Here is a 27,072-nt window from a genome sequence, read left to right as displayed (position 1 = left end):
TCTAAATCTTTGTCTTGTCATACCCAACTCAAAAAAAAAAAGAAAGAAAGAAAATTTTAATAAAGAATACCGTTCATGGATCCACGAAATGATAGAGGATCTTTATCCCCGAACTCACTTGGATGTGAGACGTAGAAAACGATCTCCACATTGTCTGACCTGTCGCGTATGTAATCGAGTTCAACTCAGGGGCTGTTTGGTTGGCATTTTTTGCCCTTGTAAAGCTGTCAAAACTGACAGCTTTTGTCAGTTTTGACAGCTTTACAAGAGCAAAAAATGCCAACCAAACAGCCCCTGAATGGAGATAGTGTCGCAAAAAGCTATTTTGCATCAGTGCAATTTTGCGCTTGGCAATAAAATATGCAAGTTCCTTTAAAAAAAAGCCATCAATTTTAACCCAAAAACTATAATTATCAGATATTGACCCAAACTCCTATTTAAACTCATTATTTTTTCTTTTCTTATCCGATGTGGAACTATACTCACATAGTCACATATTAATCACCTTAACAAAAATATAGATGTCGACATATAAAACCCCAAAATTTTATTTCGTGTTTTTTGACATTTCCAAAAAATTAGGTATATCAAATGGGCCTATCTTTTGGGGGTTTATGCGAAATTTACCCAAATTTATACCAACTTCTTCAAATTAGGCATGATTAGGAATTAGATTTAAAATTAACGAACAAGAATGCATTTCAAGGATGCCTAATCAATTTCTACACGTCACGTAAAAAAATGCAGTTTAATTAATTTGTATCCAGCTAAAAGTAAATTTCAAATTGTATTAAGACATCTTTTAACCAAACAAGCAAAAGGACACCAATTAGCAAAAAAATTGAAGATATTATTTACCCTTCACATTTGTAAAAGTGAAAACTAAAGGACATTTCAGGGAAAGGGAGGGAAAAAACAGAAAATAAATAAATTAATTAAACAACGATAGCATTAGAAAGAGGGTGACAACTTCAAGTTGAGGCTCAAAAGTGTTTTAAGACTTAAAAGACAAAGGGCTCATTTGCGAAGTTCCCCAGTCGCCGTACATTACTATCAGCACGATAACATAGATCAAATATTTTTGCATTAAACCGGCCGTAGCAACTCAGGGTCCGCGTGTTCATTCGCTTCCCATCGAAGTTCTCCCCGCTCTCTTCTCCCCTATTTCGATTCTCCTCTCCTTCTCATTTTCAAACCCTAGATTTCAATCTTCAACCTCGTAAAAGGGCAACAAAAAAAAAAAAAAAACTAAAGCAAGAAATCAAGAAGCTAGCCTAATTTCTTCAGACGTCATTCGATCTCTCGCGTGCATGCAGCATTATCGGCCACGGGCGATGAGTGCTGTTCAACGCAGCTGATAGATCGAGAGGGCGAGTTCAACGTCTCGGGATTGGATCATTTCATGAAGGCTGTGAAGCTCAAGGAGAGTGGACTCTCGTACGCAGTTGTCTCCATCATGGGACCTCAAAGTAGCGGTAATCACCCCCAAAAACTGCCTTGTGGAAATATCGATTGCTCTTTATTGGATAATTAGGGTTAGGGATTGGGTAATGATCCTTTGTTTAAAGAAATTTGGTTTTGATTGCGGAGTTCGGGGGCAAAAATGAGATGCATGCATCGTTACCTTTGTTTATGTATTTTGGGTTTAAGATGAATGATTTGTTAACGTGTCGGTTAAATTTTGGTGAATACATGATTTGAGTGTTTTTAAGTCTGGGTAAGTAGAAATTTGAGAGATGAGGTGTATTTTTTAGGCATATAGAGAGCGAAGTCGAGCACAATCTACTCTGTAAATAGCTATTTGATGCGTGATCGAATTCAAAGAAGAAGAAAGAGCAGATTTTTGAGGGGCTCCGATAATGGGTAAGGATTTGATTTTGCTTTTCTTCGTTGTGATTTCTGAAGGAGATCGACCCTTCTTTTATAGGGGCTAACCCCACTATCTTCACCCTCTTCAAATCCGCCCCTTGAGAGATATTCTCTCAACAAACCACGTTTCCACGTTCTTCTCAATAGAGAAACGAACGTTGATTTGGTCATTAATGACCGAGTTAAGCTAACATCTCCCATTTGACCAAATCAACCAAGTGACATGCCTCCCACTATTCGTGAGATTAGATATTTTTTCTTATCATTACTCTCACTATCCGTAGAAAATAACTCTTATTTTATTATTCATGAAATTTTATTTGGACTTATTTATTCCTAAGCCCCATCAAACTTACATGTTTAATAAAAGATTTCGCTGGTATTCCTTTTGTCAAAGGATCAGTAATCATATCTGTAGTAGGGATATAAGTTACTTTGACTTCTCCCTTTTCTATAATATCTCGAATATAGTGATACTGAATCTCAATATGTTTTCCTTTAGAGCTATGCGCACCACTATTGATTAAACTAACTGCTGCTTGATTATCACAATAAATATCAATAGGTACTTCTAACAAATTGAGATCAAGATCAATCAAAAACCGTCTTATCCAGACAACATGTGTAGTTGCCATACTGTAAGTTATATTCAGCTTTTTGCGTATATCTAGCAACACACCCTTGTTTCTTGCTACTCCAAGAAACAGCTTCACCTCCAAAGATGAATAAGTGTCCCGAAATGGACTTTTCATCATCTTTATCACCTCCAAAATCAGCATCGGAATAACCGAGGAGTTCAAGTGAATCAGTTTGATAAACTAACCTATGAGTCAATATACCTCTGATATACTTCATAATCCTTTTAACAGCTTCTCAATGTGCTGGTCCTGGATTACTTTGATATCGACTGACTAGACTCACAACATAAGCTATATCAGGTCTGGTGTACAATATTGTATACATCAAGCTTTCAATTGTTTGAGCATAAGGAACATCTAATAGCTTCTGCCTAGGGGTGCCAAACCGTATCCGTATCCGAGGAAATATCCGTAACCATATCCGTTAGGATACGAATATGGTTACTCAAATCTATTACCGATAGGATATGGTTACGGATATGGTTTTGTAGTGAAATATCCGTATCCCTATCCGAAAAAATCCGAATACATATTGGTAATACTCTTACGATAGTTTCGATTATTAGATTATAGATTTGTGGTTAATTTTGATGATCAATATGTCTAATCTAAGCTTTTCAATCATAATGAACATATTAACGAACTCTTTTTGTATCACATGACTATATTTTTCTGAATACTATCTAGTTTTCTCATATCCTTTTTGTATCCGCATGCATATCCGTTTATATATCCGCATATATATCTGTAACCGTATCCGATTTTGGCGGATATGAATATGAATTTTTCTTACCGACGTATATCCGTATCCGTCTCCGAGATGGGTAAGCGGATATGGATATGGTAAGTGCCATATCCGAGCCGTATCCGCTCCGTTAACACCCCTACTTCTGCCCCTTTTCAGCAGTTTTGCTCTTTACATAATCTCTTTCCCATAACCAACGGAGTTGGTGCCGGATTGGAATTCTCCATTCCAAACCTTTTAAGAACTAATCTTAAATATTTTTCTTGTTTTAAACTTAGCATTCTAGACTTTCTATTTCGAATTATTTGAATTCCAAGAATATATGATGCATCTCCCATGTCTTTCATCTCAAACTTTTTGCTGAGATCTGTCTTGGTTTTATTCAACATTCCTATGTAATTTTCAGCGAGCAGTATATCATCCACATATAAGGATAATAGAGTAAACTTTCTCCCACTTTTCAAGACATATACACAATTATCTAATTTATTTTGAATAAAACCAAGTTTAGTAACTACATGAAATTTGAGATACCATTGTCTAGAAGACTGTTTTAAATCATATAGAGATTTCATTAATTTGTAAACTGTATGTTCCTGTTCTTTCACCTGAAAACCTTTAGGTTGCTGCATATATATTATTTCCTTCAACTCTCGGTTAAGGAATACAGTTTTAACATCCATTTGGAATAATTCCAAATCAAGATATGCAACAATAACCAAAATAATTCTAATGGATGCAAATTTAGCTACAGGAGAATACGTCTCCTGAAAATCTATTCCTGCCTTCTGGTTATAACCCTTGGCAACTAACCGTGCTTTGAATTTATCAATAGATCAATCAACACGATATTTCTTTTTGAGCACCCATTTGCATCCTATGACTTTTTTATTTTCTGGTAGATCACATAACTCCCATACCTTATTCTTTTCTTTGGAATCAAGTTCTTCTCTCATATATTCTAGCCATAAAACTGATTCATGTGATTTCATCGTATCAGAAAAGGTTAAGGGATCTTATTCTTCTATATTTGTACCTACCGAAAAACAGGATGACTCACATGAATATAAATAGTAATCATCCATCCATGAAGGTTGTGTTCTTGGCTTTTTGTTGCCTACAACCGATTGATTAGGTACATTATTTTTTATAGGTATTTCATCATTTTTAAGGTTAGGTTCATTCACAATATCAGGGTCATTAGTGAGAACAACACTGTAATAATCATCATCTATTATAATTAGAGGTTCTGTTTCCTCTCGAACTTGTTCCTCTTCCTCTAGATTCTCTAGAAATATAGCATCTCTGCTTTCAATGACTCCTTTTTCTTTATTGTAGAACTTATAACCTTTTGACTTTTCTGAATACCCTATGAATCTACACTTTATTGTTTTAAAATCAACTTATCTCTAAGTTGATATGGAATAAGAACATGGGCTATAGATCCCCAATTCCTGAGATGACTCAAATTAGGTTCCCTCCCATTTCATAATTTATAAGGTGTAGATATAACTGATTTGATGAGAATTCTATTTAAAACGTAGTTTACAGTTAACAATGCTTCTCCTCAAAAGTTTTTAGAGAGACCAGAATGAAACAACATGCATCTAACTATATTAAGTAATGTTCTGTTTTTTCTTTCAGCAACACCATTCTGTTGTGGCGTATACGACATTGTTATATGTCTTTTAATTCCATGCTGAATACAATAACTCTCAAATTCTTTAGAGTTATATTCCTCACCTCTATCAGTTCTTAAAATTTTAATTTTCAATCCAAGTTGGTTTTTAACTTCTGTCTTATATCTCTTAAAGCAGTCAAAAGCTTCTAATTTTTTGGATATAAGATAGACGTGTGCAAACTTAGAATAATCATCTATAAAAGTAATAAAATATTCTTTATTACAACTTAGAATAATCATCTATAAAAGTAATAAAATATTCTTTATTACTATGAGTTTTGACACTTAGGGGATCACAAATATCCGAGTGTATTAACCCTAAAAGTTCATTGGCTCTCTGTCCGCCAATAAAAGGTTTTCTAGTCATTTTACCAGTTAAACAATGTTCACATGGTGATAATTGAACATTAGATAATGCAGAAAGCAAGTTTATTCTGATATTTTTTTATTTATTTTTGAAATACTAGCATGTCCTAATCTAGAATGTCACAATTCAGACTCAGAAATATAACATGATAAGTAGTTCAAATTCGAAATTTTATTATCAGAATTATTACAAACTACTGGAAGAATGCATAATTCATGTTCGGGCACATATTTTTCCATAGCATACACTTTATTATTCTTGCCTATAGAAACCCTGTTATTATAGAATCTAACTTCCAGTCCTTTCTTCATCAAGCTGGGAACAGAGATCAGATTGCACCGAATTCCTGGCGTATAGAACACATCTTTGAGGATAAGAATACTATCCCCAAGATCCAATCTATACGAACCAATACCTTCTACATCGAGATAGATATTATTTCCCATATAGATTCTCTGTTCTCCTTTCTTAAGCTCGGTGAATTCTATGACTCCTTTCTTGTCCTTTGCAATATGCCTAGTTGCTCCGGAGTCGATCCACCAACCACTGATATCCGTCATCATAGCATTACACTCCGTCACACCTACAATTCTCTTTTGCTAGTACCCCTTGTTCTGGATACTTATAGCCTTCCTTATTCTCCTGCTTTTCACCTTGTGGGCAATTGGGCTTGAAATGCCCGAACTTTTCACAATTGTAGCAGGCTCCGCGGGGTACTTTCTTTCTCTTGAACTGCTGTGATTTCGGTTCTCACGATTGTGGTTTACTAGGATCAGGGTTTTTATAGTTTCCAGTATTATGCCTCTGGCGGACATAATTCAGCTCCTGCTGCATCATATTCAGTTCTGGTTCCTTCCTACTGGTTGTTAAGTCTTGTTCTATCGCTAGGTGCATAGGAAGATCAGTGACAGACTTAATGGTAGGATTCATTCTTAATGTGGGGCCAGCCACAACAAGTGAAGGGGGAAGACTATTCAAAATAGTTGTCACTTGCATTCTTTCCGGGATTTAGGTCCCAGCAATAGATAAGTCCTTAGCCATGACAATCATTTTATTTATATGCTCTACGACATTGTCTCCCTCTTGTATACGACAAGAATTATACTTATGTAAAAAGAGTTGGATGTTAACTTCAGAAGCAGTGTCGTATTTTTCTTTTATTGCATTCCACATGTCCATGGAAATCTTATAAGTTTCAAAAACTTTGATTAAGTTATCTTCCATGAACATGAGCATAAGGCTTTTCGCCTTTTTATCTTTCGACTTTCACTGTTCAAATCATTTTTTTTCTTCAGGTGTTGGTTTATCAGTAAGGGTTGGAGCAGTGGTTTCGATTACGTCATCAATATTGTCATGGATAAGAGCATATCCTATTTTTCTATACCACATATCATAATTACTGCTATTAAATTTATCAAATTTTTCTAGTTCTGATAGAACGAGTTTACTAGCCATTCGTTAAAGAACTAAAACTAAATTCAATTTAAATATGTATAATGTTGATATATTGACAATTATACTAAAATATAATAAAGTTAGACAAAAAATAAATAAATAAAATGAACCTGATTCTTGAGAGTTAAGAAATGAAGCTCCAATTTGAGCGAGATTATTACTTAACGGTGTTGATTGGATCAACACTTGTCGAAATTGGTTCAGTCTGAATTGTGGAGATGATCTGCTGTGTGAAAGCAGCTTTGTGCGCTGCCCTCCACCTTGATAGGTGAAACAGACCTCAACAATGGTCACCCAAAGGCCCAATTAGAAGGCCTAGGAGAAAAGGTTAATGGTTCAGGGGGAATTTATGTTATCGTGGGATATATATATATTCTAGGCCCAAACTCAAAAAAAATAAAAGGCCCAACGTTCCACAGATCCATTGGATTAAAAACTCATGACAAAGCCTTAGTCCTTCCTTCTATTTCCTCTTCTCCCCCAAAAGGCTTCTCTTGAAAACAGAAATTGAAGCTTAGCTATTGAGATCGCTTCTTGATGCAGCGAAGGAACCGAGATCGATGGGATTACTACTTCCTCCCCGTTCGAATTCGTCGTCGACGCGATGCTCTTCGATTTCTCTCTTTTTCGTCTTCGTCTCCGATCGAAGCAGCAGAGTCGGCGATCGATCGAAGCATGTCGTCGTCGCGCACTGCTGCGATCTCAAGACTGCCTAGCAGCCTTTGGTCAATAGGTTGCTGATCCAGTGTGTCGAAGCGATGGAGGCGCAGTTATCGCTGTCTGATACCAGTGATCGAATTCAAAGAAGAAGAAAGAACAGATTTTTGAGGGGGGCTCCGATAATGGGTAAGGATTTGATTTTGCTTTTCTTCGTTGTGATTTCTGAAGGAGATCGACCCTCCTTTTATAGGGGCTAACCCCACTATCTTCACCCCCTCTAATCCGCCCCTTGAGAGATATTCTCTCAACAAACCACGTTTCCATGTTCTTTTCAACAAAGAAACGAACGTTGATTTGGTCATTAATGACCGAGTCAAGCTAACACTTATATATAATATATTATATATATATATATATATATATATATTATTATATATATATAGAGGCTTAATGGGTATCCTTGTCATAGGAGGGGATTTCCTCCTTGACGCCTCTAAAATCACATGATCGAACGATATTATGGATGATCCGTTCCGTTGAACTTGATCTACATATTCTAAAACCCCAACACATCAAGTTTGGGGTGAACCCGTCGTCGTTTGACCCTTCATCCACTCGTATCAATTTTAACGGTTTTGAATGAATAGAACTTTTCACATGGCTCGATGGAGGGTCAAACGACGACGGATTCACCCCAAACTTGGTGTGTTGGGGTTTTAGAATATGTAGATCAAGTTCAACGGAGCGGATCATCCATAATATCGTTCAATCATGTGATTTTAGAGGCGTCAATGAGGAAATCCCCTCCTATGACAAGGATACCCATTAATCTCTCTCTCTCTATATATATATATACATATATAGTGCATTTCATCTACGAATGGATGCGTACGCACTTGGGATCGAAATGGGTTTTTTTGCAAATTTCCTCCGCTACTTTATCTAACAGATCTCGTTCAGATCTCGTTCTCTCTTTCCACGAAGTGAGAGAAATATCCAAATCCATCTCTCTCTCCCCCAAAAAATCAATCTCAAATCTCACTGACCCGACGAAGTCTCGTGCTCTCGCCGTCGATCTCTGCCGACGAACTCTCGTGCTCAAATCTCGCCGACGAACTCCTCGTGCCCAACTTCGCCGACGAACTCTCGTGCTCAAATCTCGCCGACGAACTCTTGTGGCCAACTTCGCCAAGAGAGAGAGAAATATGGAGAAACTTGGTACCAAGTTTCTCCATTGAACTTGGTAGTGAGGTGGCCAAATCCCTACCCGACATCACACCTCGAAGAGAGAGGCTCACCTACTTTTAAAAATAGGCTTCATCTTCGAGGCGTGATGTAGGGGGGTGATTTGGCTACCTCACTACCAAGTTCAATGAAAGAACTTGATACAAGGGTCTGGAGAAGTGTTTTCATGAATATATGTCTGTTGCTTTAAACAGTCTGCAGGTAGTTCATCATTTTTATGGGTTAGTACAAGGTGAGGGAAAATAACGTTTGAAGCATTTGAAATAACTGACAGAAAGTTCAATGGGGTTATGAAGTATCAATTGGTTGTCGAGTTCATTACGTGAGTGACAAAAGTATAACGTCGATTTGAGTTTCTTTAAAAGCTTAACTAATTACTTAACTAATTACTGTTATATATATTATGATGGTAACTCAAATGCTTCTCAAGGTCAGGACAGATCTATATTGATTGTTGGGGGGCCAGTTGCACTCCTAACTATTCTAAATTTTCATTCTAAAGCCTTTCTAAAATTGCAGTTGCCCCCATAATTTTAAAGAGGTTGCACACTGCTTCTACTTATGTAACCACTAAACAAACGTATGCTTGCTGTCCGCCCCTCTTAGAAAGTTTTTCTGGATCCACCACTGCTCAAGGTAGTGGCTTTTGCTTAACAATTAACGTCAATTGCTTCCAGGAAGATCTCAAGAATTTGGATCTCTTTATTTATTTTTCTATTTCAAGTATAAGTAATTCCCCCTTGACAGGTAAAAGCACCTTGCTTAACCCGCTATTCAGCACCAACTTTAGAGAAATGGATGCTTTCAGAGGAAGGTACGTCTTCTGTTCTTTTTATATTATTAAAACATGTAGGTATCTTATTAGCATTATTTATGAACAGGGATAGTTATGAAATGTGTACTAAAGAAAACATTTATGTTCATCATAAGCCTAACTACTGAAGATATCCGGATAGCAAGGTGTGTTAGACTGGAACCTTGCACAATTGTTGCAGACTTGGAGGGCATGGATGGCAGGGAGAGAGGAGAGGTGAATTTCTTTTATTAGTTACTACTTAAAACATAGATGCGACATTGATAATTTGTCATGCTATTTCATCTGTTGCCTTGGCTGCTGCTTTTGACTATTGTTCAAAGGAAAATCTTACAATTGGTTGATGAATAGGACGTTTCTTTTGGTGGAAGAAATATATTTCTAGAAGAAAGATAAATTTTTAAGTGAGGTTTCTTTTTTTACTCGCAGAGCTGGTATTCATGCCCTTGTAATTCTTGTGTTATATTTGATAATTGTTTCTCCTACATTTTATTACTGTTTTTCCTTTCCTGGATGATACTGCATTTGAGAAGCGAAGCGCCCTTTTTGCTTTGGCAGTTTCAGATATTGTTCTAATAAATATGTGAATAAACCATCTTATGATATTGATACTTAATTTTCTCTAGGATCTCACTGAAAACAAAAGTTATCCTATAGTACTCTTATTCCATTAAAGACTATCCCTGCTACTATACCTAGTGATACAAAGTGATCTATCTAGGTGGTGTCATGACATCGGCCAGGAGCAGGCTGCTAACAAGCCACTTTTAAAGACGGTCTTTCAGGTTCTTTCCCTCTTCATAGTTTTTTAGCTGTTTCTTTTCCTTCCAGAAAGAACTACAAAGTCTTGATGCTTTATGCAATATGTCACTTCCTTCTATACAGGTCATGATGCGTCTGTTCAGTCCTTGCAAGACCACATTACTATTTGTTATTCGTGACAAAACAAAGGTTCACATCAAAAGATTTAAATTTCTTGCCCCAAATGTCCTCTGTGATCATGATATAAATAACTAGATTAAATCATTTCATCTGTTTTGTAATATGCCTAACTTTTTTTCCCTGTTGCTTTTTCTTGCTATCCCAATGTAGAGCCCATTAGAGCATCTAGAGCCAGTCTTAAGGGAGGATATTCGAAAGGTATTTCATCCGTTTTTAGTTTATTTTTTAAAGAATGCTTTTACTTTTGTCTTTGGTGCTTTGACTATCACCTTCTCTGCAGATATGGGATAATGTTCCCAAGCCTGACGCTCATAAAGATATTGAACTCAGTGAATTTTTTAATTTACGTGATTATGAAGTAAGAAGAAATTTTATATTCTGGTACTTATTTATTTATTTGTTTATTTATCCCAAGGTGGAGGTTACAACTTTGCCTAGTTATGAAGAGAAGGAAGAGCAATTTAGAGAGCAGGTACTTACTAAACATAGTTGTTATTGTCCTATATATCTATAATTTTCTTTGTCATGCCTCATATGTAGTTGGCAAAGAGCATATATGGGCTTTCACATGTTTAAATGGTTGTTATGGATGGTGTTGTTTTCGACAGTTGAAATTGTTATCTTATTAGTTTATATCTCGCGGTAATTTTAATGAGGCATTCAAAATTTCTTCCTTATACAGGTTAAACTACTAAGACAGAGGTTTTTACATTTAATTGCTCCTGGAGGTCATGCTGGTGATAGAAGAGGTGTGATTCCTGCTTCTTGCTTTTCTTTTAGTGCACAGCAAATATGGAAAATCATTCGAGAAAATAGAGACCTCGACCTTCCTGCTCATAAGGTATCTACTAGTAAACCATTTAGAGAAGATACTAATTTTCTTTTCTTTTTTCCCCCTAAAGAGAGTTTACTCCCCCTACTTTCTAGGTAGCGGTTGCTACAGTAAGGTGCGAAGAGCTTGCCAATGAGAAGCTGAGTCAATCGACTGCAAATGAGGTAATCAATTGTTAAACATGTTCTTGTATTTGTTTAAATGGACAAATCCATAAGATTTCTATTGCAAATTCTGATAGAGTTGGATGGAGTTGGAGGAGGCTGTCCAATCTGGTCCATTGTCTGGATTTGGTAGAAAACTGGGTTCCATCCTGGATACTTACCTGTCCGAGTAAGTGTAACATAAGTTCTTCCTTTTTATATAGTTTTGTTCTTATTTCAAGATTTAACTGGTGAAATTTAAATCTGCTGCTACCTGCTCCGTTTCCTGTTTGTTTACTATCTGCCCATTATGCTTTTACTTTTTATATAATTTGTTTTCTTCAAACATTTGACCTTTTCTGTAAACTTTTCAACTTTCTTAGCTTTGCGTTTATGTAAATTTCTTTATGACATGATCTACTTCTACTCACTCTTCTCACTGTTAATGCAAATTGTCAATATTGAATCAGTTCAGTTAGTATGTAGCATATATGATGCGTATTTTGATGGATGAGTTCTTAACACATGCTGATAGGAATAAAAGGAAACCGTGGCTGTCAAGGTCATTAACTTCAATTTGGTTAAGTTTTACTAACAATGACAGGAAGGCCTATATCCTAACCTATGTCATGATAGATTTTTTTTAGTCTCAGCATATTCATCTAGCTATTCAAATGTCTATTAGTGTTCATCATAGTTATTTGATGTTTTATTTTCAGTTATTCATTTTTTATTGTTATGTGTACCATAATCGTGTTCCACTGCTGCTCACTGCCTGATATAGAGATGATTTTTAAGCTGGTGGCGGATGCTAGAACTTTTATATCTTAACAACATCTTTTATCATTCAAAATTGATTCTTCTTGTAAGCATGTACCTTGGACGCAAAGTGACAATTTTCTTTTATGCGGGTTCACATGATAGAATTAATGCGAACTGTAAATATATTGCAAAGAATTAAGTACAGGCATCAAACTATATACACCTAAAAATCTCTATGAAAGATCTAGCACAATATTCATTTGAAAGTATAATAAAATATTCAAGGGTGTTGATCATCCAATGATCTTGTTAATGGGGTAGCATTGTCAAATTACCTTTAGGAGCCATCTTGAAGATAACCCATGCAATTAGGAGCGGAAATTCTGTGCCTCTGGTAGTGCTTCCGGTTTGGAAGATCACGCTGGATGGTCTGCCCTACTTAGAACAGCACACCTCAAACAGCTGTACCCATCCAAATAGGAATTTCTATCTCTTTGAATTTTTCTTTGTTTTCTATTTTTGCCAGGTTGTCGTTTTCTTCTTTTATTTTTTTGTGGGTTTTTTATCATGCACATATCATGAGGTTGCATTCCTTATCTTCTGGAGTCCTCTTACCGAACATGATAAAAAAAATGGAAAGAGATTAGTTTTTTATTATTAGAAAAATGGCGACGGACAAAGATATGTGCGTGGTGTATGTGGAGACATAGAGGTAAGAATACTCCTGCACCACAAGCACAGACAGCTGTGGGATGCCTGCAGGGCCTCCCTCTCTACTAGCCTACTAGGAATCCTCTGACGCATACTAGGATTGGTTACACTGGCATGTATTCGGCAAATGACTTATGAAGTTTTCAAACCTCTCAATCTCGCATCTTTTGTCCCTTCCAGGCGATCGGAAAATAAAGAAATGGTTGATATATTCAAGATAATTACGTATTTAGAAAATACCGTCTCAATTCATCCTATTTCATCAGATCCGGGATGTGATATGGTTCCGAAGGATGAACCAGATATGGACAGGTATTTTTTATATGTATTCTTCCATAGAATGACCCACTATGGTTTCTTTCTAGTAAAGCTTATTTTCAGAATCACTCACATGGGAAAACGCACACGCAGGTGAATGCACACAAGCACATTTAACAGGCTTTAAGGTTCTAGACTATGGGATTTGGAAGGTTATTCCATGGTTCAGGACATTTTAATCGCGTGATCAACAGCTGGCCTCTCTACCTTACGTTATCAGAGGGTGCCTTTGTCAATCAACACTTGAGCCTGGACCATATTGTGAGTTTTGACATGAGGATTATAGCCAATCATAGACTTTTAAGATCTTCAGGAAGTGAGTCAGAGGCATGTTTCATTTGTATAAGCGAAGTCTATAATAAAAATGATGACAGTGAATACATTGTATAGTCTTTTTGTAAACCTCCACAACATGTGGATCGTGAAGAATGCCTAAAAGTTCTACTTAGAGCTTGACAGGTTCAAAAATACACAAACGGTAAGACCCAATGTTTAAAAAAGCGGAAGCGCATGGCGACACATTAGACCCTTTAATGAAGCGAGGTGTAAGCTTCAAAATGTGAGGCATAAGCCTCATGAGTTTAAACATTTTATTTTTAAAATTTGTAAAACTTATAAACATGCAAGATATAGTGGTATGATAATTTACAAATAGATAGATGCATTCATGTCCTGATTAGTAATTAAGAATTAAATATGCGAACGATAAATGCAAATCACAATAAACTAAGCTACATGCATAACATTTAAATCTTGTTTATACGCCAATGTGTTTGTGTCAAAAGTTGCCTTTTTCATTGTTTTCAAACCTGTTACACCGTTTATCGATTACAAGTTCAAACTGAAAGAAAATGTGATCTTTTTATAAGATCTTCTTACAAAGAAAAATAAAGATTACAACTTTATCAAACAAAACGCAGCAGTAGTTTATCTCCCGCTGCTTTGCATGGGATCTTTGCCTGTGCCGGGGACGCGTTAGTCCGTGGACCGCCGCAGATCAAACCCGATTGATAGTATAACTACGTTCTTGTTTCACGAAGGAAACAATTGCGGAAGCGACAATCACGACCAAGCGAGATTGTGGCTCTTCTCGAGATTAAAACTAAGTTTAATCCGGAGGAAAGAAGGGAAAAGAATCACAAACCTTTCGAATGGGGCTTTCTTTATGAAAGTGTTCGTCAAGATCTGATGATTCTCCTCTGAAATTCGTGGTTAGCTGGACAATTTGACAGCACCTCGCCTTCTCAATCTCCGATCCGATTTAAAGAAGACCCTAGGCTTCTATTTATAGGCCTTTGGAGATGTCCTTTTGAATAAGAATTTGTGTTTAAACGTCATCTGCAGTTTATAATTGTCTAAACGCATTTAGGGATAACCTCGAAACAGTTGGGGAGGTTCTGAGACGAAAGAATCCTTAAAAATCATCGAATTCCGTGTTTTGGGAGGTTTGGGAGTCAAAAAGAGTCCTGATGGCTCGGGACTGTGCGAGCCACCATTTGGTGGCTCGGTCACCATTTGGTGGCCGAGTGCGCGGGCTATTTGGAGGTGACCGGTGAGCGCACGGGTTACTTAGTTTACCATTTTGGTGGCCGATGAGCGTGCGAGCCACTTGGTGGTGGTCGGTGAGCATGCGGGCCACTTGGTTCGCCGATTTGGTGACCGATGAGCGTGCGGGCCACTTGGTGATGGCCGGTGAGCACGCGGGCCACTCTATCAATAGTTCGTTGATTCGCTGGTCGGTGTCAGATGATCCTCTTTGACTTAGATAATGACGTTCATCACCTTCTCTCCGTCTCGAGCTCTGTGTGGATACCTATAGGCATTTTTAGACGCCTACAGATACCCCCTCCAAAGTATTTCAGACTCATTCTTTTATAGAGGAGTCTGGGGTACTTTGGATATGATAGGCCCCCACCTTCAGTCGGTGTCAAAGGACCTGAAGCTGACTTCAATTCTTGATTTCTTCAGCCTTCAGTCTATTCAGTATTTTGTCGAATAGATGAAGTTCTTCCGGCACTGCGTTTATCGTCTGACCGTTGTCAAAATCTTGAACTGAAGTTAATGCGTAAGTTTCTGAATTTAGCTCGTGTTATTGAGTTGACTTTGAACTGATCATCTTCGTTAAAAATTCATATCTGAATGCGATTGAACTCCCTGGAATCATCCTTTGCCTTATTTTGGCGAAATTGCTGATGCGTTGACCGACATCGACCTTTACGTCGACAGACATTAACCTTTGCTGTAACACGCTGATCGGCGTTAACACAGTTTATACCCGTATATTTGCTGGAGTTTACACAGTTTAAGCTCTTAAGGCATTGGAACGTGGCGGTCCCAAATTCTAGGCTGCAGGACCAACTATTAAAGTTGTTTCGTCTGCAGATATGGATCTTATCCCGAAGTCGTTGCATGCTCAAGTCACAAGACCAACTAATGAAGTTGATACGTCAGTGACTTTCGCATATATAGGATTTTTGGCAAACCTTCAGCCATCAACGGGTTTGACGAGCATTTACCGACTACCGTTTGAGTCGGGCTAGCACGCGGATTGTTTAAGTCCATCCCGCATATGACGTTATGCTAAAAGAGTTAACTCTTTTAGTGCTACGATATTGAATACGTAGACTTCGTCTTTCTCACGTGAAAAGACTAAACGGCGACGCGTATTAGACGTAGACTTTAAGGTTTTTGGCAAACCCTCAGCTTTCAACGGATTTGACGTGCCTTTACTGATTACCGTTTGAATCGGGCTTGCATGCGGATTGTTTAAGTCCGTTCCGTATGTGACGTTGTGCTAAGAGAGTTAACTCTCTTAGTGCTACGATATTGAATACGTAGACTTCGTCTTTCTTACGGGAATAGACTACCCGGCAATGCGTGTTAGGCGCTGACTTATCCCTATTCAGGATTCGGGATAAAATTCTCCATGCGTGTGAAGCACGGATTTTGACGTTATGAATAACAACCTACCACAATGTCGAATATGTGGGCTTTTGTTCTTTTTACGGTTAAGAACTAACCGGCAACGCGTGTTAGGCATTGACTTATCCCTGCTCAGGATTCGGGATAAAATGCCCTAGACTGGATTCTGGTGTCTTTTTCAATCGGTGAAAGACTAAACCGGCAACACGTGTTAGGCGTTAACTTATCCCTACTCAGGATTCGGGATAAAATTCCCCGTGCTTGTGAAGCACGAATTTTAGGAGTTTGAAAAATTAGTGTCTTCTCCTGGGGCAAAGACGAACCCGATGCGGGAGAAGAAGAATTTTATATCCTATCTCCCAAAGCTGAAGAGGAAGAATTTTATATTCTATCTCCAGTTGGAAAGGAGACTCGAGGTGGGATCTCCACCCCCAGAATCCGGAAAGGTGAAACTAGGAGTGGGATCTCCACTCTGAGAATCAAAAAATTCGGATAATCCTAACTGTCGGAAGGTTTGATTACCGAACTAAAGGTGAATTTTTCATTTATCGAGAGTGAATTGAGGTTTTGGTCCTTATTGTAGGAAGGTTTGACTAAGCGGGAGTTTGAGGTGACCCTAACTGTAAGAAGGTTTGATCACTCGATTTGAAAATGGACCTCTCGTTCATTGGAAGAATCGAGAGGGAATTTTAGTTTTGGCCCTAACTGTAGTAAGGTTTGACCAAGTGAGCAGTGAGAGTGGGAGTACAAATCACAGTGTGAGTGTTGACTTGTACAAATCACTCAATAGGGGTTCTTAGTGTCAAATGATAAGGACTTAACACGAAGGGGTTTGACAATTCGTCAAAGATTGACAAGTCAAAATTCTAAGCATTATATCCGGGCTCTAACCATGAAAGTGTTGAGTGCACGAACATAGCGAAAATTTGAATGAGTTAAACCGGAAAGAATTTCGGTGATCCCACCGTCAATTAGTCTGATCGGTGGGGGATTTTTGTGATGGAATACTGTGAGTCGTCAAACACCAATGAGAATTTTGTGAGGGAAGATTGATCCAACGAGGTGATCGAATCCCGTCTCAGCAAAAAAGTGTTTGAAAATCACAGTGGGGGTTTAGTGTTTATCACCTTTTTTGTAATGATAGGGTTATCCCTAAAAAAGCTACATGTAGCATTCTTCTGGGAACTTCCCGTTATATGAATCATCCACCCCCAGCTTTTCTTACGAAACTGGGTTTATCATTGTATCAGCTGCATGATCGGGTTATCCTTAAGAATACTATGCATGGCACTCTCCAGGAACTTCCCGTGGAAGAAAGGAAATAGTTTAGACTCATATACCTATTGGAGTATCGAGGAACAGTTTATACTCGTATACTCTTCGGAGTGTGGGGTTCTTATTTGGCTTATCCCAGCGTTATGACATCGGCTTCAACCAAGGTTTGGATGCTATTTTTGAGAGCGAAGCAATCCTTGGTAGGATGAAGGATCCTCCTGTGGTATGCACAGTATTTCGGATCCGCAGTGTTGTCAGCTTCCTCCTGATTTACGACAGGTGGTAGCTTGATCTTGTTGTTTTCAAGGAGGGATTCGAAGATGGCTGGAACGTCTTCGTCCTTGAAGGAATACTCTTTTTGTTGTGACGTCTGATTAGCATCAACCGCAGCTGCAGGGGCCTTCCCTTTACCACGGGAGGCGAAGTTTGAGTTCGCAGGATTAGTCGTCGGTTGGCTCCTCTGAGCCTTCTTCCTTCGGAGGAAGCGTTCGGCCTGCTCTCCGCGCTTCTTCAACTCTTTCCATGTGTAGGACGGTACGACTCCCATAACTTCTAACACTTCTAAGGAAAGATTGTTATGGCATGTTTGGAGGATGAATTCCTCCGTGACCGGATCTCGGCAGTTCATTGCTTTTTTCGGAAGCGTTTAACAAAGTTCTCAACGAGCTCTCCGTCTTTCTGTTTCTCTTCAAAGAGTGTTCCGATCGATATCTCGTCGTCGTCGTCGAAGAAGTTGCCGAGAAATGAGCTCTCCATGTCATCCCAGCTATTGATACTCCCCGGTTTAAGACGGTGGTACCAATCGAAGGCGGGCCCACGAAGGGTGCCAACGAATGACCGAACCATCAAGCCTTTATTGTCGGAGATCATACCCAAGTGGGACTTGAAGTAGATCAGATGTTGTGTGGGCGAACCCTTCCCGTCAAGCGGCGTGAAGTTAATCAGGTTGAACTTCGCCGGGTATGTTATTGAATCCCACTCTCTTAAGGTCATTGCCTGGATCTTTCTTCTGGCGATTTTGGAGAGGGATATTGGTACCACCCCTAACGTTAAGGATGTCTTCAGTATTTTTATCCTCAAGTGGAACATCGACATTGATATTTTCCTTCACTTCTGAGTCGCTATATATTTGATTGGTAGTTCGACGACTAGATTGACCACGTTGATTTGACAACTGTTGGAGTTGTTGGGCATGTAAATCTTTAACCCGTTGCACAACCATATCCATCTCGATTTTAAAGTCCTCTTTCTGCTTTGCCAAAGCATCTTGAAGAAGTTAAGCCATCTGTTCAGTAGTGATCATGAATGACTCTCGAGTCTGTCCCGTACTGGACACAGTGGAATCTGAAGTAATTGCAGAGTTAGCATCTGATGCTTCATCGTCTGAGGACTGTCCTCTCTGAATTCTCCTATAATCTCTAGGCCTGATAGCCCCGGTTTGTAGCCAAGTCAATCGTTGAGATATTTGTGGAAAAGGTTCGGGACTGAAGCGTCGCGTGGATTTTCCTTTGTCTGTCATATTAATCGTGACTTTTGAGAATTCACGTTCTTGAACGGCCGGCTTCCTTTTACGAAAACGTTTTGACTTGTGTCTTAGCGTTTCTGTAGAAAGTCTTTCAAATACCGAAATCCTCTGCGAGGCGGTCTTGGAGCAGTTACACTCTGATAATACCGCCTTGATAAGTTTGGTACATGGACAAAGAGAATCCATTTCCCGGGTATTTCTCTTTCGAGCTCTATTCGTACCCCCAGCCTGATAGTACAACTCGTCAGTCATATGACCGGAGCAACCTATCGCGTGTTGGCACGACTTTTTAGGTATAACATTATCGTCTGACCAACACGTTTTTTTACGGAGATTTGCTGCCTTATTGGTGTTCTTAAGAGTCACGTATTTGGAGCTACGCTTTTGGGAGCGCGAACTCTTGACGGGCTCTTGGACTTCAGTTCATCGTCCGAGGCGGTCAAGTGCAGGGGTTTTTCCATTATAGGAGGGCTCAGACTTGTTGCGAGGGTGTGTGCGACCCCCAGCTCGAGTGGTTGCTCGGGGTTCAGTCACCGGACCCAAGCGTTCTTTGATCGGAACTTTGCCTCGATCCTTGTGCAAAGGACCCAGGCGATCCGTCATTCTCATCTTGAAACGGGACAAGTTTCCGTGGTCGTGAGGCTTCACCGGAAGTGCGAAATTCATCGGGACAGAAACAGGGACCGTTGGAAACTCAAAATAGTCCGTGAGAGGTGAACCGTACGCAAGGTGAACCGAACCTTCACGCATTCTGGTAGTTTCGGACGCTGTTTGATTTTTTATCAACGCCATTTCAGACTTTGGTTTCCAGACTTGGCATGGTTTCTATGGCTTCTTGATCACCTCTTTTTGCTTCAGCTTATGCGCTTCTCACACGAGAATTCGTGCGTACGCAATCAAGGCGCGACGCTTCTGAATGCTCTCCTCGAGGGTTGAGCGGGTCCGTTTGACTTGGATCCATTCATTCGCTGTTGGTTTGGAGGAGAGGGCATTTGTTTGCCGCTGGGGAACTCGGTTCTTTCTGCGTTTCAGATCCGCCTCATAGCCGATCCCGTCAACATGCTCCAAAGCCTTAGCAAATCGGCGCACAAGTCGTTGGCGCTGCCTTTGACGTGCCCTTTTAGATAGGGTTGGCATAACTTCGGTACTCAACTCCTTGATTGAGGAGGAGTTCAGATCTGTAAGTCTGGGCTCGTTAGAGGCCGGAGGGGCTTTGCAAGGCGAGATTGCAACTGCAACGCGGGCCTTGATCTTCCTGCGCTTGCGAGGGGCAGAGGATCTGGAGGAGGACGACGACAGATACTCCTCGAACTTCAGTTGGTCGAATTCGTACTCGACCTCTTCGTCAACCGGGATCCGGATCCGTGGTTGCGACACGACAGCTTCGACAGCGAAACTGTTGGCTCCCACTGTGATCGTCAGTTTGTTCGTGTCAAAAGTTACATTTTCCATTGTTTTCAAACCTGTTACACCGTTTATCGATTACAAGTTCAAACTGAAAGAAAAGTTGATCTTCTTATAAGATCTTCTTATAACGAAAAATAAAGATTATAACTTTATCAAACAAAACGCAGCAGTAGTTTATCTCCCGCTGCTTTGCATGGGATCTTTGCCTGTGTCGGGGACGCGTTAGTCCGTGGACCGCCGCAGATCAAACCCGATTGACAGTATAACTACGCTCTTGTTTCACGAAGGAAACAATTGCGGAAGCGACAATCACGACCAAGCGAGATTGTGGCTCTTCTCGAGATTAAAACCAAGTTTAATCCGGAGGAAAGAAGGGAAAAGAATCACAAACCTTTCGAAGAGGGCTTTCTTTATGAAAGTGTTCGCCAAGATCTGATGATTCTCCTCTGAAATTCGTGGTTAGCTGGACAATTTGACAGCACCTCGCCTTCTCAATCTCCGATCCGATTTAAAGAAGACCCTAGGCTTCTATTTATAGGCCTTTGAAGATGTCCTTTTGAATAAGAATTTGTGTTTAAACGTCATCTGCAGTTTATAACTGTCTAAACGCGTTTAGGGATAACCTCAAAACAGTTGGAGGTGGCTCGGTCACCGAGTGCGCGGGCCATTTGGAGGTGACCGGTGAGCGTACGGGTTACTTAGTTTGCCGTTTTGGTGGCCGATGAGCGTGCGAGCCACTTGGTGGTGGCCGGTGAGTATGCGGGCCACTTGGTTCGCCGATTTGGTGGCCGATGAGCGTGCGGGCCACTTGGTGGTGGCCGGTGAGCACGCGGGCCACTCTATCAATAGTTCGTTGATTCGCTGGTCGGTGTCAGATGATCCTCTTTGACTTAGATAATGACGTTCATCACCTTCTCTCCGTCTCGAGCTCTGTGTGGATACCTATAGGCATTTTTAGACGCCTACACAATGGTCATATTGAAGATACATAGGGACACTTTAACACTAGTACAAAATCCTTTTATATCTTCCTATCATATCTTGTCTAAAGTGTGCGCTGCAGAGGAGATAATGAATTTTCTTTTCTTTTGCTATAGCTTTAGAAACCACTATGTTTTAAATACTGAAGTTAAATTAACTCAAAAAGAAAATTTCCCGCCTTCTAACCATGCTCATAAATTATATTTGAATACCAGAAAATCCTTGCACATTGTAAAAATCTATGTGCTTACCCTTCATTTTGCAATGTAATCTTCCATCTCTTACCTACCTTTCTAGGTGAACGGGACCAATTAATGTTGCTTGGCACATGATTATCTGATTTTCCAAGGAAGTTGCATATATTTGAATTCAGACAGCACTGCATCTCTTCGCACTATCTGCTTCTTCCAAACTGCTGTTGTTGCTTCCCTATAATGTTTGCCTTCCGTAGTCAGCTTTATTATAGGTAGTTCAGTGTTGAATTCACATTGGTCAGTACCATATAAGGGTGTTATGTCTCTTGATTGCTTGGAGAAGAAATATCACTTTGTTCAAGCACAAATCCTTTTATGGAAACTACAGACAAATTGCTTTTCTTTTCTTACGAAATAATTCTTTTCTGCTTATAGAAATATAACTTACACTAGTCGAGAAAATGTATTCCTTCGTGGAAGTTTTTTTTCCAACTTCGTGCTCTTTGCCAATAAATTCTAGTATATGCAATCAATTTAAAAGTTCTTCATAGATCTTGAAGGTCTTTTTATTTATTGTGAAATAAAGAACGAGAGGAACTATTTAGATTTTAAATTGGTTTATTACTTACTTTACTTTTTAGGTATGACGAAGAAGCCATCTACTTCGATGAAAGTGTTACGACTGCAAAACGGCGACAATTGGAATCAAGAGCTTTGCATGTAACCATATGCTTCATCTACCTCATCTTTATCCAGATTGTCCCTTTTTCAATAGTGAAATTAAATGGATTTTTATGGAATTTTGAAAATATGAATTTCATGATAAGATTTTTGTGTTCCGCTATCTCAAATGATCCACCCAGTTTATCTTTTTTAATATATTTCAATTGTGAAATTTAATGATTGAAGAACTAAAAATTCTGAAAGTCTTTTTTTTTTTGGTGATTAAGATGTGCAAGTGAAGCCTGAAAAAGGTGTGAGGGCTTTATTAATCTTTACCCTCCACATTTTCTTTCGTGTTCAATCCTCTACTTGCTGCGCCGCTGATATTCATCCAATAATGTATCTGCTGTTGTCATCTGTAAATACCATAAATGGAATTTAATAACAACACCATTCTGTCAGTATCTAATGCACCCACATCATTCTCATGGCTATTATCTAACGGTTGATCATAATTAACTTGTACTTATTTGTGACTGTTGCAGCTTGTGCATCCTGCTTTTCAGTCAATGTTGGGACATCTGCGATCTAGATCCCTTGAAAATTTTAAAAATGATATGGAACTGTCAATAAAAAGTGGGAAAGGTTTTGCATCACCTGTTTGCTCCTGTACTCCGTCTTCCATCAATGAATTTGATCAAGGGTGTGCAGGTAACATTTCCTTTAGCATGTCTCTGACTCCTAAAATTAAAGAGATGTCTTTTATATATTTGTATTTATTGATGAAGACCTATAGAAGCAGAAAATGCCAAATGAATTAAGTGTTATAGTGCAAGTTGGAAATGATGGTGATATTAAGAGTTTGTTCATGCTGGTGAATAAAGAGAGGCAAATGTGTGAGTACATTCATGCGTTGCAATGTATAAACTTGGCCTGTGTAACCACCTGATTTTTATTTTTTTAGTTGGTCTTATAATCCTTTAAAGAGGAGGGATGAAGGTCATGGAAAAAAGAGGGGGAAATTGATGTCCTAATAAGAGTAAATTGGTAAAGCAAGACTCGGAGGACTGAACTTGACGTATAAGATAAGGCTTGAAATTGTAATTCAGCTTATGGTCTTTCCTTCGCATTGCTTATTGATGATGGCTTTTACAATTTCAAACTATTAGCATTCCCTGTATTTATGTGGACCTTGACGCATATGGCATCGCTGTTTTAGCATATTCATGTTATATTCTTGCCAGTAGAGATGATATGACTGATGTCATTTGTTGTGATTTTTTCCATTATAGACATCATAATTACGCAGGCAGACTGGGATACTTCTAAAGTCCGAGAGAAAACTTGTCCGTGATATTGAAGCACATGGTGGCTTCTATCCGCAGTGCAAAGTTTTCAGAGTTGTCAGCTGCTTATGAGGTTTATATACATGTGCTAGAAAATAATTTCAAATCAATTCCAATCTGTTGATGTTGATAGTTATTTCATTACCATCTATCTTCAAGCATATATCTATCTAGGCTTGACGTATTCTCAATGGTTTAGTTAATATTTGCAACGGGATTATGATTAAGAGTTAATCTTCCTTCAGAAAAACCTAATTGAAGCTCTTTCCGAACCTGTGGAATCCTTATTTTATGCTTCTGGAATAGATACTTGTGCATGTATCAGAAAGCTTTATAAACATGAAACCGAGAAGGCTGTTTTCAGAGTTCTCAAATTCTCTTTCTGGCTTCGAATTGGACCAAGTATCTTTTTGATGAAATGCTTGTAAATCTGAAGGAACACACAAGGAAGTGATAGAAAAGAAGTCCAGGGAAGAAGCAGGCAAGGTTTTGATAAATATGAAGGACAGGTATCTGGCCTGTTCTCTGGATTTCTTGGAACCATAACGGCTTCTGTGATTTTACAATTGTCATCATTATGCTATTTCCAGATTCTCAACAGTATTTAGCCATGATAAAGACTCGATGCCAAGAGTATGGACAGGAAAGGAGGACATTTGTAGAATCACAAGGGATGCTCGTGCAGCGGTATCTCACAATTTTACATTTTCATTGACCCCACATCTTAACGTTTTTTAGCATGCCCGATTATTTCAAATAATACATTTTTCTAGTTGCTATAAGTATATTTATGAATTTCCTACCATGTGATCTGCCTGCTTTTTAACAAAGGAGTACTTCTGCAGGCTCTGAAGCATTTATCTGTTATGGCTGCTATTCATTTGGATGAGAAGTCAGATAAGATAGAAGCCATTCTCAATTCAGCTCTTACTGATGCTCCTACCTCCAAAAACAGGGAATTGCAACTTATACAGATCCACTTGCTTCAAATTCATGGGAAGAGGTTCTATTTGATACATCTCAGTTTCTACTTTATGCGTGAAATAAAAGTATTTTAGCGCATAAAGCATGCCATGCTGTGTTTGTGTGATCCAGGTTCCTCCAAAAAATACATTAATCACACCGGTGCAATGCAAGTCTTTGTGGAGACAATTCAAAACAGAGACAGAGTACAGAGTCACGCAAGCAATATCTGCGCAGGTGTACATTTTTTAATTACTGTCATTTCTGTAGTATTATATATAAACATTACTGCTATTTATGCTTGTATACCATCATGTTGAGATGTTTTCCAATGTTAAGGCCTCCTCTGCAGTTCCTGCCATATCCTGGCACCTATTTTTCAGTCCTGGGTTTTATATTTTTATTTACTATGTCTAGATTAATGCATAACCTTATTGTTTTTTAGGAAGCTCACAAGCGCAGTAGCAGTTGGCTACCTCCTCCGTGGGCTCTTCTTGCAATTGCAGTCCTTGGTCTCAATGAATTTATGGTGCTTTTGAAGTAATGTTCACCATCTATTCACATTCTCATCCAACTAGTGCCAATTTAATCTGACGGCTAGTTCATGAGGTTAAATAAGAAAGAAAAGAATAGAAATTACTTTTTGTGAATAGAAAATTTGCCAACTGTAGCTAGTTTCATTTGCTCTCTTGCAGGAATCCTTTATACCTTGGAGTAATTTTTGTTCTGTTTTTATTATCAAGAGCTCTGTGAGTACAACTTGGTATTGCTAGAGAATTTGGTAATGGCGCGTGACAAAAAGTAGTTTCTTGTTAAAGTTGTGCTGATTTGAGAAGTAGAAAATCTTATTTTATGGGCCAAAGCTGCGAGACTCTTAAAACTGACTTTCTGAAACTACTATAAACTTGCTTTATCATGTCATGTGTAACTACCATAGTTTATAATGATATTGAAGACGTCATCCTTCAAAGTATTCTGAGTACATATATTAAGTAGAAGAACAAAGGGGTCACTGGAAGAAAACCGAAGAAAACCCCTTCTTAACACAAAGCAGATAATTTCCTTATGCTGAAGCGTATACATTCTTTGATCCTTACGCTCTAATACCAAAGCTCATTTACTCTTCCTTTTCTCTTCTCTCCTCTTTATTATCACTTCTTCCCTTTGGTCGCTTTCATCCTGTTGCTCTTGTTGGTTGGTCATAGACTTGACTGATGGTAGGCCCACGATCCTGCCCATGGATTCAGGCTCGGTGACATTGTACTTTAGTTCCTTGGAAATGACTTGGGCTCGTAGAACTCGTGGCCATCAACTTAGCGTCCGTCATTGATCTAGTGTTTTAAGCTTTGACAATGCCAAAAAGAATAGGGTTTTTGGGGTATATAGGTAAAAAGGAAACCCACTTTTCAATTTGTGTTTTCTCTTCGATGTACCACACTATTCTCAAAAGATATCCACTTCTTGTCCACCTTGTGCTTCATTGTTAAAGAAAACCTTTTTGTGGCGCCTGCTTCTTTCTAAAACATGGTTTTGTACTTGAAATCCAGATCTTTCACTTATTTGTTCTCACCTGTCTTCGAAATAGGCTTTGGGTGGAATTAATTTTGTGTAATTTTTAGATGATAATAAATCCCGAAACGAGTGCATTTATTATCCTGTTTTTGATAAGAATTTGACATGTCTTGCTTTTATGTTGTTGTCTGTGCGAATAAGGGTTTCATCTATCTCTTGCTTTAATGCTTGTTACGTTTTCCGTCTTTTGATCGTCTAGGTTCTTATTATGTTGACATTGCAGCTTCCAGGAATTCTCTCAATATCATCAAAAAGTTCGTTCCAGTAGTTATGAACCTCTTAAGAAAACTTGCTGAAGCTGGACAAGGAAACCATCAAGCACCACAAGCTCCAGAACCATCCCCTCCTCTAAACACCTGAAGTTTCAGGAACCAATCACAAGACAGCCCCCGCCAGCTGTCCCAACCCCCCGAGTCATCCTCATCATCAACAGTTTCTCCTCCTAGAAATGGCGATGAGCACAAGACTGCTTTCAGGGAGCCTGACACTGAAGCCAGTAGTGCATGATAAACAAGTTGAAGTCGTAGAAGCTCTATCAAGTTGAAGACGAGTCGACCTTCTTCAGCTCCCTGTTTGGCGGATAGCACTGTGCTGTTGATATGAGAAATTTGTTGAGGGGATGTTGCAATTCTGTGAATTTTAGTGTTTATTTTATGCGAATACGCATTTGCGAATATCCAACTGAGGTGCCAATTTTCAGTGGGATATGTTGCTGTAAGTTGATGGACCTGGTTAGGTTCATCTTTCTGTCTACAAGTAGGTGAGCTGACGCATTAGGTAGCGAGTTTCCTGCCTCGCTACAAATTGTACGGTGTGTCAATGTAAACCCGAACTGCCTTCAATCCTGTGGTTCAAATTTTAAATAAATGAGCATTGCCAAATTTTATTTGGTGACAATTTATTAAAATTTTCCATGTTTAATATCTTCACTTTAGAATGATCCTTTTTTTAACAGTTCTACCACAGCTCTGTACCATATTAGTAAACACTGATATGAAGAATTGGAATTAATATTTGGTCAACATTTCCAATTTCTACTTGT

General features: G+C 38.9%; 1 pseudogene; it reads left to right on the top strand.

Annotated features, from left to right (window-relative positions):
• On the top strand, positions 1,098-26,919 carry LOC109833005 (annotated as a pseudogene).

The sequence above is a fragment of the Asparagus officinalis genome, chromosome 3 (genome assembly GCF_001876935.1).
Source record: "Asparagus officinalis chromosome 3, Aspof.V1, whole genome shotgun sequence".
Classification (NCBI taxonomy): Eukaryota; Viridiplantae; Streptophyta; class Magnoliopsida; order Asparagales; family Asparagaceae; genus Asparagus; species Asparagus officinalis.
This window is presented reverse-complemented; position numbering and strand designations above follow the sequence as displayed.